Source organism: Mesoplodon bidens, assembly GCF_964165515.1.
Source record: "Mesoplodon bidens genome assembly, chromosome: 2".
In the NCBI taxonomy this organism is placed as follows: domain Eukaryota; kingdom Metazoa; phylum Chordata; class Mammalia; order Artiodactyla; family Ziphiidae; genus Mesoplodon; species Mesoplodon bidens.
The window spans coordinates 8,056,403-8,073,710 of NC_138177.1; positions in this window are offsets into that span (position 1 = coordinate 8,056,403).

Genomic DNA, 17,308 nt, shown 5'->3' on the forward strand with positions numbered 1-17,308 from the left:
TAGGCCTGCCTTAGTACCCCTTTCCATGTCCAGTCTTTGACTGGGAGCAGCCTGTGAACACGTGGACTAGGTAATAAGTCAGTGGCAAATAGAGTATCAGTGGTTGGGGGTGCCCTTCAATTACGCTCTCAAAAGCAAGAAATAGGAGAAGCACATTTTCGTGGCCTCTTTAGACATAACCAGTTCTGTTTTTGGCCACATAGGTTGTGATGCACCAGGAACACTGAATCAGACTTACACATCTGGATGCTACACGCTGTGGCTGCTACAACTGCTGCGCTATCAGCCCTCAGCTGGGAATAAAGCCACAGCCGGCTCTTCCAAAGCTTCCATGAGGAAAGCAGGCTAACGCCCAGCTGCTCTGAGCTTCCTCCTCAGCCTTTGAACCCACCTCTGTGTTCCAGGAGATCAGCACTGTGTTTCCTGGTTTGACCCTCTTCCTTTCCCACAGTCTTCTGGGACTCACAACTAATAGTTTTTTATTCCCTTCACTCATGGTTGGGACTTCTAATATTTCATATCCTTACTTCTTATTACCACAGCTTGAGGTTACTAAATTGCTATGATCTAATCAACGAGAAATTTGTCAATGGAATATGAGTGAACTAAGAAACTCTTCTGAAAAAGCTTGATTTTCAAGACTATTGCCAAAATATTACTCTAGATATCAAAAGGTAAATGTATTTTTTCCTTCTTCCTCATAGAATTCCTCCTACAAATCCTATTTATTTATTTTTGAAGCAAATGGATGACTCTGGCAGATTAAAGAATAATCCTGAACAAGGGAACATAACGTAGAAAAGTAAATATTTTTTAAAGTATTATCTTCATTATGAGTCATGACAAATAAATAACAAAACTAAGCAAAGGATTATAAGTGCCGAAAGGGGAAGTGACTTAACCAAGGAAAACAATCAGAGAAACAGCCGTACCAGTTTATAGTTCAAATGAGTGAAAGCTGCAAATTTCTGCCTTCCTGCCTTCCATTGCTGACGGATCTCACTAGCGTGCTGATGCTAGGATGTGTGTCAGGACAGGTGGTCAGCAATGAGAATAATATCATGTAATATATCTGTGATACATGTATCCTGGCTCGCATATCCCTTTGTCTGAATATTGAGAAGTTATCTTCTTTTCTAGGTGTTTTCACATGGAAGTGTTTTTGTCCTTTTCCCAGGATTACTTTATTCTCCTTCATATGCCTACCATATTGTTTGTCTATGTCCCTTTAACCTCTTCTATCATTTTATCAGTCCTACTGTCTTCCAACACTTTCTAGTCTAGGAACCTCTCCCTAGGCTTGTAAATCTTCATGAATATCAGCAGGATGTGAATATTTTTCACTGGGTCCACTGCTCCATAAGAGGGAAGTAGAACTTCAGATCCTGAGCACACAGAAACATAGAAAAGCCACCCGCTCAGTCTTATTTCCAAGTTTAAAATCAACTTATTGTCCTTTCTGTATATACGAATAAAAGACAGCTCTAAAATTGTAAGGATACTTTCCTGCCAACTCTCAATCTTTGGTGGAGGAGTGTGAAACTGGGCTGAGGGTACCTTTTTATTATGAAATATATATCTTCCCTTCCACCAGTAAGGAGAAAGATCATCTCAATCCAAATAAAGTAAGTTTTTGTTAGTTTTAGTCTATTTCTTCAAATTTACATTGACTTCCACAAGACTTGGCCATCAAGATGCTAAGAACTGCCTTCAGGTAAAGGTAAATCCTGAGCGTGCAAGGCATCTATATACCTGCCTAGAAAACAAGTCCAGAGGGAATCAATCTCTCTTACTATTTCAGTTCATTACTAACCACCAAGCTCTCCACTATGCCCTATTCACCCTAGATTTCATCTTTCCTCCCTGTGTCCCTGTGCCTGTTTCTTCCTAGGATTGAGTTACTGCCAATTTTATTAGTTCCTCTCCCAGTTACTAGAATTGGTCCTCTGCCTAAATGCATCTCATAGCCACTGTTGACTAGGCTTTGACTTAATCATCTTCCCAGCCATGATTTTTTTTCCCCTAATTTGGACAAATTGTTGTTGTTTATCTGGAATGTGGACCTAGGTTTTTGTACTCATTGGCTATGGTATCAACTCTTCGTCCTGAATGTATAAAGTTAGTGTGTGTAAATAGGTCTCTTCTCCATATTAGCAGTTCACCCTCCTGACTGGATCTGGAATTGCATCCAGACACTTGAGCATGGTCTGGCATGAGCCACGTGTTGGAAATTGTAGTTTAGGAAGCAGCGACACCTGAATTCTTTCCTATAGCCCAGGACTATTATCTTCTGGGATTTGGCTGAGCACGAGAAGAAAAATCAGACAAGCAGATGCGCTTGCCCTGGACATGGGAGCTCACATCTTGATTAGAGCATGCGTTTGTTGCCTGTGACACTGTGGCAGAGAGGGCCCTAAGAGGCAATGTGGAGGTTGAAATTGCTGCCTTGGCCTCATTATTCAAAGTCTAACAGCCCAGATTCCAAGCTTAGAAAAATGCCTCACCAAATTTTCTTTTCATTTTTGCCTGTCAAAAATATTTTGGAGCCCATAGGCCATATAAAATATCTTTCAAGTTTTTATGGAAGATATAAGAAAAGTACTTGGAACTTAAGCACCCCCCCCAAAAGAAAGCAAAGGGACAAGATTTTTGTTTTTCTAAGCAACATAAATATGGAGATCTCCCCCCATTCAACATTATTTTTGCCCAGAAAAATAAATAAGATGTAAGGAATATCTTAAGTGTACTCTAACATGTATCAAAACTGTCCTTGGAGATCTTCTGATTTGTTTGAGAAATTATAGTGCCTATGAAAACTAAATAATAATGCTGAGCAATTATGTAGAACATTAGAGCAATGATAATTAAATAACACTTAAAGAAAATAACTGTATTATTAGAATAAATAGTGATGACCTTAATGGTTAAATAAGTGTATCTGGATGGCTTTTCTCAGACACACTGAAAATATAATATCTCCCTCTCTCGAGAATAGTAGGTTCTATTGCAGGTAATATCCGTCCTCTCCCTAGAGTGAATGGAGCACTCAAAAGCATAGACTACAGAGTTGAATTTCATGTATTGAAATTCCGGTTCTGTCACTTAGAGGTTGTATGACTGTGAAAGAAAAACTTAATCTATGTCTCCATTTCCTTATCTATCACGTGGAAGTAATAATTATACCTACTCAAGAGGTTACTAAAAAAATTAAACACATTTATATAAGAAAATACATAGACCAGTGTCTGGTAAATATTAAGTACTCACTAACTGTTAGCTGTCATCATCATAATTCCATCTATATCACTCAATCAAGATACGTTCATGGGCTTCCCTCGTGGCGCAGTGGTTGGGAGTCTGCCTGCCAATTCAGGGGACGCGGGTTCGTGCCCCGGTCCGGGAGGATCCCACATGCCGCGGAGCAGCTGGGCCCGTGAGCCATGGCCGCTGGGCCTGAGCGTCCGGAGCCTGTGCTCTGCAACGGGAGAGGCCACAACAGTGAGAGGCCCGCGTACCGCATTAAAAAAAAAAAAGACATGTTCATTTAAAACCAAATTATACCAGGAGGTAATGATATTAGGTTAATGACTGAATTTCTTTCCTATCTGTAAGGAATACCTTGAGGAAAAGAGCAGTTTGGGGTGGGGGAGAGTAGGGGAGAATTCTAGAATAAGGAAGGATAATATTTATTCAGCACTTAAGATGCAATATTTTTCATACAGTATCGTGTTTTCCCTCAAACCAACCCTAGTAATAGCTCAGGTTTGCACAACTAGTAGTCACAGAACAGGAATTAGAACAACTTCTCTTACTAGTAAATATACTGTTCTTAAAAGAAGAGCAAGAAAGAGGAGACAGGTAAGTACAGGTATTTTAACCAGAAGCTTAAACAGCAACAACTAATTTGACCAAGTTTATTAGACAACTGTTTAAAGTTTTAATTTGCCTATATGTACTATCCACCTCTTCTAAACATACCCTTTGTCAAAAAAAACAGATGAGGAAAACAGCTTCTTTTGTAGTTGAACGTTATTCATTGTGTAAATATTTTACATTTTATGTTTATAAGTTCTTTGGTTCTTTCTGCTGCTAGTAGTTCTTAAGTCATTACAATTATAGAGTGTGTAATGTAAATACGAAAATGTAAAAGTATGTTTAGTAAACTGGCCTTTGGAAAAATAGAGTAAGCTTTTATTAAGCTGTCTTTTCAGTTTTCTTAAATATACAAGCAGATAATTTAAAATGTTAATGAAAATGTGCCCTTCAATTTTAGGTGGTGACCTTTATTATGAATTACTTCAATCTCTAGAGTATATTTGTAAAAGTTAAATGACGTTCTAATTCTGAAAGACTAATAAACCTCAAATAAATATATTTGAAGGTTGAATATAGTTCTTAATTCACTGTCTTCTCACAGGTAACATACCCAGAAGGTATGCTGTTGAATTATTATTGTTTCTTCATTAAGAAGCTTATGAAATACCTGCTTAACTATTTCTCCTCAAATTAGCAAGATAACACGAGTGTGTAGGTAAGCCATAGGCAAGGGCTAAAGGACAGCCATTTAAAATCAGAAAATATATATAATTGTACTATTACCACAATCTTCCTGGTTCTAAAATGAAGGAAGCTTAGATAAGGTGTGAGATTTATGATTCAAGAAGCCCCGTCCCTTGCTCTTACTCCAACCTCATTTGCTTCTTCTCTTATATGGAGAAATTCTTACAGTGTCATCTTGTTGGATGTCTTTGACTTTGCATTCACTATTTCTTGCTTAAATTATCTGTTCTTCCTCCCTTGCCCCTCTGGTAAAATGCCTAGTCATTTTTATTTTATTATCACCAACTCATTTTTTTAAAATTCAGAAAGTATATACTGGGTGCTACGCGGTAAGCACTATTTTTCATTGCTGGTGATACAGCAGCAAAGAAGAGATACAAAAATCCCTGCTATTGTGGAGCCTATATTTCAGTATGAGAAATAGACAGTACACAGATAAATAACTATATAGAATATCAAGTGATGGTAAGTATTATGGGAAAAAATAAAGCAGCAAAAGAAGACAAAAACCACTACAGGTTTCAGGGAGGAGAGGATTGACAATTTACAATAAAGCGGTTCTGGAAGGTCATGATGAGAATGTAGCAATTAAAGGAAGTTTACTCAACACAGGGAGCCATGCAGATACCTGTTGGAAGAGCATCCAGGTAGTGAGCTTAGCAGGTGAGATGCCTTGACAAGGAGGTGTTTATGGTCAAGAAATAGTAAGAAGACCAGAATGCTTTGAGTGAATACAGAGGAAAGAGGTTGGAAATGAGTTCACACCGTGAAGGAGAAAGAAGTAAATTACAAACCTCCCTGTAGGTAGGGATTTTTACCTTTTGCTCTGAAAAACGAGTGAACCTTTGATAGTTTGGTGAAGAGAAGTTGCCGAAACGGATTTACATTTTAACAGGATTATTCTGCCTGCTAAGTGTAAAATAGTTCCTACAGGGAGAAGGTAGATGCAACAGGATTTACTCACAGAATGTAAGTGGACTATGAGAACAAGAGGAAAATGAACAATGACTCCAAGGACTGGGGAGAGGTTCATTGTACTGTATTCAGTGTTCTCTTACTGTGCCTTCTACTGAGTCACCCATCTCTGTATAAGCAAGAGCTATGCACACATCTCTAATATAAACCGTAAGTGAGCATCTTCTCCTAACATGCCCTATGCTCAAGTTTTACTTACATGATTTCATTGAAGGGAATACAATGTTATTATCCCCATTTTATACATGAAGAGATTATACTCATCACACCATAGAGCCATAAATTGCTCATGCATTTGTCAGTCCCAAAATACGATAATATATTTAAGGACAAGAACACTGATGTATTAATTTCTGTGTGCCAAACACCTAGAAAAATTCCCTCCTCTGACTTGCTTCCAATTACTGTGTCTTGAAGAAATGAATACACTTAATTACTTATGAAGTTTTTAAGTGGAGTGATTTGAATGAGGGCCAAATTCCTTATTACATCATCAAATATGTGTCCTTACATGACCTACAAATCTGAAGTCCTTCCCATGAGCATTTTAAAAAGTGATTCCTGTAAGACAATATATATATATATATATATATATCATATATACATATTATAGTATATATATATTCTTTAATATGGCAAAAATAATATGCATATATATTTTTCTTTTGCAAACTCTGCCTTGAAAACTAATAATAATTTATGAATTTAATAACAGTTCTCTTACTATGAGATTATATAAATGCAGGCTATTTGAAACATAAATAAATGACAAATAATCCAATTTGGGCCGTTTTTCATTATATTACGGATCTCCTTTTATTTTTCAAGTTATTAACTTCATAGATAATGGTAATATAACAGCATGAAATAACTAATAGTGTGTGTTGTCCTCTGTGGTTAAGAGCTGCTTCTAGTCAATGTTTGTGACAAAGTCTATAAAAACTAGGGAAAAAATATCAAGCTCAGTCAATGAAATATAAAAACTATACAATGGTTGCTATTTTTATATTAATAAAATCACTACTGGCTTCTTGTATGTTGTACTGTATAGAAAATTAATATGTCACCAGTACTGGCTCAGTGCATGCCTAAAATTATTTGAAACTTGGAAACAAAGATAACTGATTTATCTTTATTCTTATGTCTTTGGTATTAAGTGGAATAACCATCATAGCCACCGTAGCCTCTCTTTAACCAATATCATTTTCAAATATCTTTTAATTAAATTTCATATAGATAATTTTCTGGATCATTCTTGAACATCTGGTTAAGTCTTGTGACACAACTGATGTTTTAGGTTCTTCCATGCTACCCAAGAATTATTTTGCTTTTCTTCTTCCTACTAATTAAGTCCTGGAAAGAAACACTTCATTTTTTTTTTAATAAAATCAAAACAATGGAGAACAAAAGGCAATAAAATCAGCTAGAGCTTACTGTCCTTTTATATATCTCAGCCCAGAAACAACTATACTAGCTCCCTCAGCTCTGCGAGAAGCTGTGGGCAGATCAGGGGCAATCCATGTACCAGGTCCTCTTGCATAACCTGAGTGGGTGCAGCTGCAGAGCAAAGCCAGCCCACCCTAATGAGACAGATCATGCTGGGACACACACTCCCTTGCTTCACAACAATAACAGGTGTCTCAGGATAAACTAAGAATAGAAATCACTCTCACTGAGGACTGACTCTATGTCACTTCAGACTTTAAATTATTTGCTTTAATGCCCACAGTTAACACAATGATACGTATTATTTTATTTAATTTAAGGATAAGGAAAATGAAGCCTTAGCGAGGTTGATGGAAGTGCCCAAGGTTACTGTTCAACTGGCACAGCCTGGCATGGAGCCCAGGTCCATCTGAGTTTTCATATCACCTTCCTCCCACTCCACGGTCACCAAGCCCTGTCTGGAAATTTACATAAACAAAATGTCCCAAAACTCTGCAGAAGGCAGAAAATGAGCTTTTATTATCTTATAAGTATTTGTTTTTAAAATATTATGTAAGTATACCACATTTGAGAATATCCCCTAAAAAGAATAGTTATAACTATTGCAATAAAATGAAACACAATTACAATGTTAATTGAAACTACATGTTAATTTAAAATATATACTTGAATTATGTATGTCCACACATATATAACTTTCTAAAGTTGAAAATTTTATATGTGTGCACATACAGATGGGCATGTATCATTCAATTATATACTTTAAATTAACTTTGTTAATTTTGTTCATCTCACTGAAATTTTCTTTCTTGGTCATTAGCATCTACTACTCCAATTGTTATACTGACTGTGTTATATTCTTGCAAATAAAAATTAATGCAAGCAAATATTTTTAACCATTTTCCTATTTTTGAACATTTAGGTTGTCCCCCAAATTTTACAACTCTAACCTGAGTTAACCAAGTTTTATCAGGGATTTGCTTGATTACATGTGCATTTCAAAAATATCACTCTGTCTTTAGTATACAGAATAGATTGGAAGGGTCTCAAGGTTGTACAGAGAGACTATTTAAGACACTGTTAGAATATTCTAGCCAAGACATGATGGAAGCTTGAATTAAGATATTCCTTTAGGAGAGTCAGGGTAGGATTGAGAAATATTTGAAAGATGAATTAAAAAACATTTGGCAATTAATATAATATGAAGAATGAGTGATCAGGAAGAATCAAAGATTATACTTTAAATTCTGGTTTAATTTACTGGTTAGTTAGTAGTGAGATTATTGAGATTGGGAACACAGGAGGAGAAGTAGGTCAAAGGAAAAGATCATACGTTCAATCAAAATGTCTTGAGTTTGTCGTGTCTACCCGAAATCCAAGTAAAGAAATACATGGTAAAAAAAATCTTGGCTGGAGATACAGATTTGGGAGTCATTGGCATATGGATAGACAGAATAAGGAAAAAAGCATTGGGAACTCTTGGATAGAGAGGGATAAAAACTTATTAGGATGGCAAATGGTCTGGTGTGGGTAACTAAATGAATAATAAAAAGAAAAATGCATTGAATTTAAGACAGTGGCATTTTTAATCAAGGTCTGAGTATCAGAGCAGATTTGGATAATTGTGAATTCTAGAATGTGGTCATATTTTGCTAAAATGGGATGGATAGAAAAGTCATTTAACATGGAGAGGTCAAGATAATGAAAAGCTATAAATATCTATATGAACATTGAAATCTAGGGGAATAATGACAGCTCTTGAAATATAGATAAAATTATGATATCAAGTACTTGAAGACAGTAATGATTAAAAGAACTGTGAGACAGTGACAAGAATGAAAACACAATGGTAGATTAAAACAACGTGGGCCACAAATAATAGGTAATTTTCCACAGAGTAGAGAAGTGATGATTTCCAGTTTTTGTGTGGATGACGTGTCAAACAGCACCTTCACCTTCTACCTTAATGCTTGTCTCCTTAGGCTCTGACACTAGATGATCCTTAAAACTGAAAGACACTTTACTTCCCAGCATCGATGGTTTTTGAATGCAGAACCTACCCCTTTTGTGTGGGTTCTCTTTGAAATCTCTTCCTCTTCAACTTGATCAATTGTTTGTTTAAAGCATCTTACACAGGTACAGTACACACACCCACACACACATATACATACAACTTAATATCTTCCTGTTATTTATAAGTTATATAAAATGTATGCAGGAGTATGATGTTGCTTAATATGCATTATCCTTCATTTGTCCCTACAGTATCCTCCTCACCACATGAATTAAAGAGACATTATAGTGTATTTTCAAAATAAATAATATTACCACATAAAAGGCACACGAGACAACGTTAGACATACAACTAGTTCTCAGTAAATATTAGTTTGTTGCTTAGGCAAATTCTTATAGCCATACAGGGAAAAGCACAGGAGGCAACATAGAGTTTCCCCATTACTGAAAATGACCCATGAATCCCAAATTTAATACTGAATCTTCAGATCAATTTGTAAAATCACCTCATCTATCTGACATAAATACACTACCATGTGTAAAATAGATAGCTAGTGGGAACCTGCTGTATAGCACAGGGAGATCAGCTTGGCGCTCTGTGATGACCTAGATGGGTGGGATGGGGGGGGAGGGAGGTCCAAGAGGGAGGGGATATAGGTATACATATAGCTGATTCACTTCACTGTACAGCAGAAACTAACACAATATTGTAAAGCAATTTTATTCCAATAAAAATAAATAAAGTTACTGTGTGAGTCTGGTTACCATTTTCCTATGCTTAGGACCAAAATATAGCCCCACTGTATCTGCATAGTTTACCTATACTCTTAAACCAAAATATGGAAATAAGATAAACATGGATAGTGATGAAAAAACACGACACCTCTTAGACAGTCAAATCAGGTGGAAATCACTGACTATCAGCATAAACAAGTGAAAATAATAACTATGCACTTTGATCTCAGATAATAAGTGCATTGACATCTAATAAAGTCAATTAAATGATAAGAAAACGTTGCAAGATGACTATTCTACACAGGATTTCAGGGAGAGCTTCTCTGAGGAGGTGACATTTGAGCAGAGATCTGAATCAAATAAGAAGTTAAATCATAGGAATACGAGGGAAAATCATTCCAAATAGTCAAAGCAAGTGCAATACTATAGTTGTGGCAGATTTGAGAAAAAAGCAAAACACATCTCTCAAATTTGAAGTATTCTAAGAATTTGAATCTGTTGCTTAGAATAAGAAAGCTTTCTTTTAAATTGCTTTGGGTTTTTATCACCATCTCTAGTTCCATTCCCTCCCCCACTCCCTACCATGGCAGCTTCTACTGTCAGGCTGATGGATTGGTAATATTTCCACCATAAATGGTTGGTATAACTTGCCAGTGAAATCACCTGTGCCTGGAGACCTTGTTTATGGAAGCTTTTACATTTCTTTCAGACTAAATTTCTTTCATAGATATACAGATGTTCAGATTATTCTTTCTTGAGTGAGTTTTAGTAGTTTGTGTCTGAAGAATTGGTCCACTGGCTCTAAACTGAATTTATGGACACGGAGTTGTTCTTAGTATTTTCTTATTATCCTTTCAGTGTCTGTTTGTATAGTAGTAATGCCTTCTCTTTAATCTCTAATATTTATAGTTGATGTTTTCTCTTTATCTTTGTCAATGTAGCTTAGAGATTTATCAATTTATTGATCTCAAAAAAGTCAGCTTTTGTTTTCATTAATTTTGTTTTGTGTTTTCAATTTTACTTATTTCTTCTATTTATTATATACCTTTCTTTTCTTTGCTTTAAGTTTAATTGAATTTTCTTTCTCTATTTTATTAAGGTAGAAGCTTAAATTGCTAATATGGATCTTTCTCCTGTTTAATATTAGTTTCAATGCAATGCTATAAATTACTCTCTAAGCATCACTTTATATTTATTGCACATGTTTTCATATGTTGCATTTAATTTTCCTTAAGCTGAATATGGATAGATGATAGATAGGTAGATAGATAGATAGATAGATAGATAGATAGATAGATAGATAGATATAGATAGTTGATAGATTTAAATTTTCTTGAGACTTACTCTGAGATGTGGATTATTTAGTAGTGTATTTTAAAATTTGCTAAACAATTGTAGATTACCCAGATAACTTACTATCACTGATTTTTTGTTTATTTCCATATAACCTGAGAACATATTTTGTATAATTTCTATTCTCTTACAGTTAAGCTGTGTTTTATTGCAAAGGATATGGCCTATCTTGGTTAATGTTCCATCCACAGTAAAAACATGTATATATTCTACCATTGCGTGGAGTGTTCAATAAATGTTGATTACAGCAAGTTGGTTGATAGTGTTTTTTAAGTCATCTATATCCTCACTGATCTGTGTTTTTCACTAATTACTGAGCATATAATACTGTGAGTACTGAAGTTTATTTCTCACTTCAGATCTATCAGTATTTATCTCATGTATTTTGATTTTTCTCTTGCTATATGTGTTTGTTATATATTCTTAGAAAAATTATCCCTTTATCATTACATAATATCATTTTTTATCTGCAATAATATTCTTTATTTAGAAGTTAATATAACTACTCCAGTTTTATTTCAGTCTATATTTGCATGGAATTTTTTCTCTAAGTTTTTTACTTTTAGCTTCTAATTTTGTTTATATTTAAATATGATTTTGGGAGACAATATAAGTGGATCTTATTTTTTATCTAATCTGATAATCTAGTCTATTAATTGGTATGTGTATTTGTATCCTTTATCTGTTTTTATATACAGCGCACCTCAATTTCTTTTTTAATTAATTAGTTTATTTATTTATTTTTGGCTATGCTGGGTTTTTATTGCTGCGCGTGGGCTTTCTCTAGTTGCAGCGAGCAGGGGCTACTCTTCGTTGCGGTGCGCGGACTTCTCATTGCGGTGGCTTCTCGTTGCGGAGCACGGGCTCTAGGTGCACAGGCTTCAGTAGCTGTGGCACGTGGGCTCAGTAGTTGTGGCTCACAGGCTCTAGAGCAGAGGCTCAGTAGTTGTGGCACACGGGCTTAGTTGCTCTGCGGCATGTGGGATCTTCCTGGACCAGGGATCGACCCCGTGTCCCCTGCATTGGCAGGTGGATTCTTAACAACTGTGCCACCAGTGAAGTCCCACAGCACACCTCATTTTATTGCACTTTGCTTTGTTGTACTTTGCAGACATTGCATCTTTTTACAAACTGAAGGTTTGTGGCAACCCTGTCTAGCAAGTCAATTGGTGCCATTTTTCCCATAGCATCTGCTCACTTTGTGTCTCTGTGTCACATTTTGTAATTCTTATAATATTTCAGACTTTTTCATTATTATTACGTTTTTTTATGGTGTTCTGTAATCAGTGATCTTTTATGTTACTATTGCAATTGTTTGGGGGTGCCATTGCTGCAATGCCCATACAAGGTGACAAACTTAATCTATAAATGTGTGTGTTCTGACTGCTCCACCAGCTGGCCATTCTCACATCTCTCTCCCTCTCCTCAGCCTCTCCATTTCCTGAGATACCACATTGTTGAAATTAGGCCAATTAATAACCTTACAATGGCCTCTAAGTATTCAAGTAAAAGGAAGAGCCACATCTCTCACTTTAAATCAAAAACTAGAAATGATTAAGCTTAGTGAGGACAGCATGTCAAAAGCCGAAGTAAGCAGAAAGCTAGGCCTCTTGCACCAAATGGTTAGCCAAGTTGTGAATGCAAAGGAAAAGTCTTTGAAGGAAATTAAAAGTGCTATGCCAGTGATCACACAAATGATAAGAAGAGGAAAGAGCCTTATTACTGATATGAGGAAGTTTTAGTGGTCTAGATAGACAATCAAACCAACAAAAAACATTCCCTTAATTCAAAGCCTAATCCAGAGCAAGACTCTAACTCTCTTTAATTCTATGGAGGCTGGGAGCAGTGAGGAAGCTGCAGAAGAAAAGTTTGAAGCTAGCAGAGATTGGTTCATGAGGTTGAAAGAAAGAAGCCATCTGCATAACATAAAAGTGTAAGTGCTGATGTAGAAGCTGCAGCAAGTTATCCAGAAATTCGAACTAAGATCATTAATGAAGGTGGCTACAATAAACAACAGATTTTCAATGTAGACAAAACAGCTTTCTACTGCCAGAAGATGCCATCTAGGACTTTCAAAGCTAGAGAGAAGTCACTGACTGTCTTCAAAGCTTCAAAGGACAGACTGACACTCTTTTTAGGGGCTAATGCAGCTGGTGAGGTTGAGTTGAAGCCAGGGCTTATTTACCATTCTGAAAATCCTAGGGTCCTTAAAAATTATGCTAAATCTACTCTGACTGTGCTCTATAAATAGAACAACAAAGCCTGTATGGTGGCACATTCTTTTACAAGATGGTTTACTGTTGACACCTACTGCTCAGAAGAAAAGATTCCGTTCAAAATATTACTGTTTATTGACAATGCACCTGGTCGCCCAAGAGCTCTGTTGGAAATGTACAAGATTAATGTTCTTTTCATGCCTGCTAACGCAACATCCATTCTGTAGGTCCATAGATCAAAAAGTAATTTCAACTTTCAAGTCTTATTATTTAAGAAATATGTTTTGTAAGGCCACAGCTGCCATAGATAGTGATTCCTCTGATAGATCTTGGCAAAGTAAATTGAAAACTGGAAAGGATTCAGCTTCTACATTTCATTAAGAACATTCATGATTCAAGGGAAGAAGTCAAATATCAACATGAACAGGAATTTGGAAGAAGTTGATTTCAACCCTCATGGATGACTTTGAGGTGTTCAAGACTTCAGTGAAAGAAGCAACTACAGATGCAGTGGAACTAGGAAGAGAACTAGAATTAGAAGTAGAGCCTGAAGATGTGACTGAATTAAGCAATCTCATGATAAAACTTGAAGAATGAGAATTTGCTTCTTAGGCATGTGCAAAGAAAGTGGTTTCTTGAGATGGAAGCTACTCTTGGTGAAAATGCTGTGAAGATTATTGACATGACAACAAAGGATTAAAAATATTACATAAACTTAGTTAATGAATCACTGGCAGGGTTTGAGAGGATTGACTCCAATTCTGAAAGAACTTCTACTGTGTGCAAAACACATCACATGCTACAGAGAAATTCTCTGTGAAAGGAAGAGTCAGTTGATGTGTCAAACTCCAACTCCATCTTATTTTAAGAAATTGCCATGGCCACCCTAACCTTCAGCAACTACCACCCTGATCAGTCAGCAGCCAACAACATCAAGGCAAGACCCTCTACCAGCAAAAAGATTATGACTCAATGAAGGCTCAGATGGTTAGCTTTCTTTTTTCTTTATATATAAATTTATTTTTGGCAGCGTTGGGTCTTCGTTGCTGCATGCGGGCTTTCTCTAGTTGCGGCGAGTGGGGGCTACTCTTCACTGAGGTGCGTGGGCTTCTCACTGCAGTGGCTTCTCTTGTGGTGGAGCGTGGACTCTAGGCATGTGGGCTTCAGTAGTTGTGGCCTGCAGCCTCAGCAGTTGTGGCGCACAGGCTTAGTTGCTCCACGACATGTAGGATCTTCCCAGACCAGGGATTGAACCCGTGTCCCATGCATTGGCAGGTGGATTCTTAACCACTGCGCCACCAGGAAAGTCCCTCAGATGGTTAGCTTTTTTAACAATAAAGGATTTTTTTAAATTTAGGTACATATATCATTTTTTAAACATAATGCTATTACATACCTAATAGACTATAGTATAGTGTAAACATAACTTTTATATGCACTGGGAAACCAAAAAATTTGTGTAACTTGCTTTATTGCAGTAGTCTGGAACTGAACTTGCAATATCTCTGAGGTCTGCCTGTAACAACTTTATTGGGATATAGCTGACACACTAAAAGGAAGTCATCTTTATAAAGCTTACAATTCATAATTGAAGTAATTCTACCACCTTTCTAGTTGTTCTCTATTTGTAACATTTATTTTTCATTTCTTTTAACCTATTCTTCCTTATCTGGACTTAACTGAGCATTTTTATGATTTTATCTCACATCTCTATTGAATAATTTTTATACTTTTTAAAATACTAATGCATTGCCCTATAGTTTACAATATACGTTTTTTTAATAACTTGAGTCTACCTTCAAATAACATTATATGATTTCACATATTGGAGAAAGTCCTTAAAACTGCATAATGGCATTTTTCCCTCATGTAATTTCTGCTATGTTTGTCATATATTTTACTTTCATATGTGCTGTGAAGACACAATACATTTTTTACTAACCTTGCTTTAATAAGTCAATTATTAGAGCAATTAAGATAAGTATAAATAATGCATTTTATTTTATATTAATTTATGTTTTCAAAACATTTCTTTCTTGGAACTTTGTTCCAAGTTTTAAAATTATATACTACTTCTTCCTGAAGAACTTCTTTTAACATTTCTTATAGGGTGATCTGCTGGCAATGTATTCTCCCAATTATTTTTTGCCTGAAAAAAGTCTTTATTTCTCCCTCATTTTTGAGAAAAATTTTTCTGGGTATAAATTTCGGGACTGAAAGTTATACTTATGTATGTAGGCATGCATGTGATTTGTATGTATGTATTTTTCAGCCCTTTAAAAATGTCATTCCATTGCAAATTGTCTTCTTGCAATGTTTCTGAGAAGAAGCCTGTCTGTAATTCTACATTCCTTTGTCATTAATGTGTCTTTTTCATCAAGTTGCCACCAATATTTCTCCTTGCTTCGGCCTTTAGGCAGTATGATTGTAGGGTTCATATTTTTAATTAGGCTGCTATATTACCTTTCAATAAATTCTTGCTAAAATAATAAATATGTGACTTTAAATAAATCTTCGTACTATTTCATAAAACATTCAAGCAAAAGTATACAATACGACACAGTTTTATTACGGTATTGTTTTCGTGGTTGTGTCCCTATCCTCTATGTAAAAAATCTGAAAGAATTAAACAACAACAACGACAACAAGAACCTCCTGGAACTAATAAAAAATTATAGCAAGGTTAAATGATACAAGGTGAATATACAAAAGTCAACTGCTTTTCTATATACCAACAATGAACAAGTGAAATGTGAATTAAAAAATAACAATACGACTGACAACAGCACTCTCCAAAATAACATACTTCGGTATAAATCTAACAAAATATGTGCAAGATCTATATTAACAAAACTACAAATCTCTGATAAATGAAATCAAAGAACTATATAAATGGAAAGATATTCCATGTCCATGGTTAGGAAGATTTAATATTGTCAAGATGTCAGTTCTTTCCACCTTCATCTATAGCTTCAGTGCAATCCCAATCCAAATCCCAGGAAGTTGTGTTGTAGAAATTAACAAGTTGATTCTAATGTTTATAGAGGAAGGCAAAAGACCCAGAGTAGCCAATACAATATTGAAACAGAATAACAAAGGTGGGTAACTGATGCTGCCCAACTTCAAGACTTACTATAAAGCTACAGGAATCAAGGCAGTATGGTATTGGTGAAAATAAATACAAATAGATCATTGGGCCAAAAATTTTTTAAAAAAGAAATAAAGTCACATATATAGAGTCGACTGATATTTGACAAAGAAACAAAGGCAATACAATGGAGTAAAGATAGTCCTTTCAACCAGTGGCACTTGAACAACTGGACATCCACAAAAAAAGAAAAAAAAAAAGAATCTAGATACAGACCTCACATCCTTCACAAAAATTAACTCAAAATGGGCCACAGACCTAAATACAAAAAGCAGTACTATAAAATTCCTAGAAGATAACACTAGAGAAAACCTAGATTACTTTGGGTATGGCAATGACTTTTTAGACAAAACTCCAAAGGCACAGTCCATGATAACACAAAATTGATAAGCTGCACTTAGTTAAAAATTTTAAAAAATATATGCTTTGCAAAAGACAATGTCAAGAGAATGAGAAGATAGGCCATAAACTGGGAGAAAGTATTTTCAAACCAAAATACACAAAAAAATCTCAAAAGTCAACAATAAAAAATAAATCAAGCTGATTAAATAAATGAGACAAAGAGCTTAGCAGACACCCACTAAAGAAGATATACAGATAACAAATAAACAGAAGAAAAATGCTTTAAATAATTTGTCATCAAGGAAATGAAAACTGAAACAACGAGATATCACTACCTATTAGAATGGTGAAAACCCAAAACACTGACAATCAAATGCTTTCTTTCTTTAAAAGAAAACCCAATTAGCAACTCTGGGCAGAACTTATTTATAATTGTTGTGACCTAAGCATAGTTAAAAATAACTTGGTCTTGACAAAAGTTTCTCATTGTGATTAATTTCAGGAATAGTAATTTGAAGAA